At 45.6% G+C, this 3,773-nt stretch overlaps 1 pseudogene; it reads left to right on the plus strand.

Moving 5' to 3' along the window:
* Positions 1 to 3,099: 3,099 nt before the first annotated feature.
* Positions 3,100 to 3,256, plus strand: LOC120103372 (U4 spliceosomal RNA; annotated as a pseudogene).
* The last annotated feature ends 517 nt before the right edge of the window (positions 3,257 to 3,773 follow it).

Consider the following 3,773-nt stretch of genomic DNA (forward strand, 5'->3'; position numbering starts at 1 on the left):
TGTTGTAAATATTTTTCTTCTTTAAAAAGTACAAAAAATAAAATAACATATTTATAGTTTATAGATTTCCCCCCTCTCCCATTTACAAAACTATTAAATTACATTTACTCTTTTTTTTTTTAAATGTGGGAGCAGATTATACACACGAGTCTCTCCTGTTGGTCTTCCAGAAAGGGTCATTCTTAGAATTTGGCCTCTTTTCCTGTTGCATTTTTGTGACTATTAAAATATGAAGGAAAATATTTAATTCATTTCAAACTTCCCAGGTTTCTGCGTTTGGATGTGCCTTAGTCTTTTAGGAACCGACTTCAAGGTGACAGCCCACTGTGTATTTTTCTACCGGTTCCAATTTCTAAACACCGAGGAAGTTCCAACAATTTGGAGACATAGAAGGAAATGCATGCTCCATGTGTCACCCCCCTTTTATGGATTACCAAAAAATAAAAAGTTCTATGTTTGGGTGAGATTAAACTTTTCTATCTTTTGTGCTTTTGTTCAGGACCTGATGCTTAGCAAAGCTCAGTCAACCTAGCGAGCGATGAGCTACACGGAAATCCACCAGCAGACACTTCCGTACCTGACGCTATACTGCTCCTTGTGGTTTCCTATACCTTCTTCTGGCAATGGCTATCTCATAGAGTAGGGACTCAGGACAAAGGGAGAGCCGACTCTGGCTTGTCTCTGGACCCAGAGCAGACCAGTAATTTTCCAGAAAGACTAGAAAGAAGAGCTGGTAGCCTGTTGGATTGTCTCCCTGCTCTGGAATCCTAAGCCCATCTCTTAAGGTCTGCCAGTCATGTTTGCAGCTAAGTTCAAGCGCTACAGCACAGGAAGCGCACAGAGCGTATATTTCCAACACGGAGTTTGTCTGTCTTAGATCAGAGACCCACTAGTACCCTGGAGGGTCCCCAGGCTGCTTAGTTTCAAGGAGTGGAATTTGGAGTGCAGGGCTGGAATAGAGCAGAGCCCTGGATGCAAACCTTTGGCAACAGGAAGAAGGATAAGGAGTCTCAGACTCCTTGTGGGCTCTCAGAAAGGTGCCCCCTGCTACCCTTTGGGATCCTCTTGGTTACGGCACCTACTCCCCATTCCATTCAATTTCTCTGCAGCTTGGAAGAGCAGTAGCTGGGCTGGAGTCAGCCTCAGCTGCTGTGGGCCTCAGGGGCAGATAGAGCAAGGCAGAGGCCGGAGAGCAGAGCCTCTAGGTAAGACATTAAAGTGCTTCACAGACAAATTTAGACCTTTCCTTAAAAGCTGTTTCATTATCTAGGCCTTGGGATGGGATGTGCCTGGTTATCCAAATTCATAGTTCTCGGCCCACAGGGGCACATACCAGCCCTTAACCCTAACAGAGCTACTGACTTGTTCTTTCAAAGAGAACAGAGGTCCATGATGGGGCATGCTTTCATGCCTGTTCGGGTAAGCCGTTTTTTCTTGACCTTCCAAGGGCGAGGAGAGGACAAAACAGCCTTAGCTTTCCAGCGCCTTCCAGAGTTGGTTTCAGAAGTGCTAGGATTCCCACGCTTCCCACAGCCAGGGTGGATTCCAGAGCCAGGATGGATAGTCTCACCTCTTCCTGTCAGAAGCAAGGCAAAGAATTGTCTACTGTTCACAGCCCAGCAGAGCTGCTGGCTCAATTCACAACGCTGCAGTTGGACTTTTAAAGGGGCCACTTGCGATGAAGGGCATGCTTGTAAACTATGAGGCGCTACAGTGTCCAGGATCCCCGTGTCGGCCAAGCGGTTCTGCAGCAGGTCCCAGCGACAAGTCCCCAGCGAAAATCTCTGCAGAGATTTTGCGCAAGGCTCAAGAGATGTTAGAGAAGGCACTGACAATATGTCCTTTCCAAGACAGCTCAAAGGATGAGCTTAGGCAATATTTCACCATGAGATAAAATGCCATGGCCTCAAGGGAGAGTCATGTTTGAGAGAGGGCTCTGGGAAACAAGTCCTCAGGCATGGCGTTCACCACCATCACATGACGTCCCAGAGGCCACTTCCCTAACCTCCTCTTGGACAGAGCAGAACGTTCTGAATCTCCGGTGTGTCTCCTCCAGGCCAATGGCAGTAAACATGCCCACAAACCATAGGTAAATATATTACTGCAATATTATGTACAGATTATGTACATGGTCGTCAGACATACTCTTTCTCGTGTTCCTTATTTGTTGACATGGTAGCACAAAGTCTTCCTATACGCGGCCAGTGGCTATTTGTTGAGTGTCCCTGGAGGTATTTAGCAGATTCCTCAGAGCAATCTGAAGGTTTGGGGCCCTTCTTACCTCATCCATGAAGGCTGCACCAAGCAGCAGCTCATCTGGTCCATCCACTCAAGAAATGTGGAAAGGTAAGAAAAGGACACACCAGTTCCTCAGGCTCGAGATGAGTGGATTTGCTGCTGCTGCCCTTAAAGGGGAAACTCTGGAGGTCTCACATAGACCTATCAGTAACTTGCAGAGTCCTGGAGGACTCTTTGGGTAAGAATGGGCAATAAATAAGGCTCTACCAGGCTCAAAGAAATCTACTGAGGGGCTCAGGCTTCAGCTCCAGAGGGAGCAAGTGGAAGAGTGGAAGGAAGTCTGTTACTGGGCCTTGGGACCCACCCCCTTCCCAGCAGTCTTGTAACAGTCTTGTGAGGTGGATGAGATGGATCTCCAGGTTCTGGGGTGGCAGAAATCACATCTCTCCCAAGGAAGGAATGTGCCAAAAGCTCCTTCAGGGACTCCATCAGGGTTCAGATCTCTATCAGCCTGATCTTAAAGCCTTCCACCATGCTCTTCATGTTGAGAATGAAGGTGTCCTCATTTGAATACTGCTCAATGATGTCGTCCATGTTGACCAGGATGCCCTTTTTGCTCTTCTTACAAAGCTTTGTGAGTTTCTCCACTGGCCGCCCATACTTCTCAGACAAAGAGAAGGCCCTACACTATGGGTGATTTCAGTGTCAGAGCATCAAACACATCATCGTTCTCCTTCCTCACATATAAAACACTGCAAGAGCGAATTGTCCACTTCTAAACATTCTTTCAAAGTCACCATTTGCGTAGTTGGGGAAAGAATCCTGGATGGTTTGATTTTATCGTTTAGAACACATCAATTAAGCTTTGCACAGTGGCAGTATTGTAGCCAATGAGGTTTATCCGAGGTGCGATTATTGCTAATAGAACACATCAATTATAGTCCTTCAACATGCTTACCTCACATGAAATATTGGAGAAAGTAGGCTACAAGTATTTTTCCACTTGAGACTTGAGTGGTTTAAAGAAAAATCTATTTTTTCTGCTTAAAGTAAAGTTCTCCTTATAGTATAATGTTTTCACAACAAAACTGGTTTGTGCAAACAAGGTGAAACGCCATGTCAAAATATTTAGAACCTGAGCCAGTCTCAGGGGCATAGCCCTGACTTTAGAATCCCAGAGCCTCTCTTTAAGTGAGACAGACATCATGTTATCCTCAGGATGCACTGCAAATATTTATCTTGACTTTCAGAGTTGGATAATTCAGAGTTGTGACAATGACTTATAGTTAACACCACACGTCGTGCTAGAGACATGAAAAACAAACAACACCAGAGGCTCAAGGCCATCCCTAGTCATCTGTACTGATCCTCACTCATCTGTACTGATCCTCACTCATCTGTACTGATCCTCACTCATCTGTACTGATCCTCAGTCATCTGTACTGATCCTCACTCATCTGTACTGATCCTCAATCATCTGTACTGATCCTCACTCATCTGTACTGATCCTCAGTCATCTGTACTGATCCTCAATC

This window comes from Rattus norvegicus, chromosome 5 (genome assembly GCF_021556685.1).
Source record: "Rattus norvegicus strain SHRSP/BbbUtx chromosome 5, alternate assembly SHRSP_T2T, whole genome shotgun sequence".
NCBI classification, from domain to species: Eukaryota; Metazoa; Chordata; class Mammalia; order Rodentia; family Muridae; genus Rattus; species Rattus norvegicus.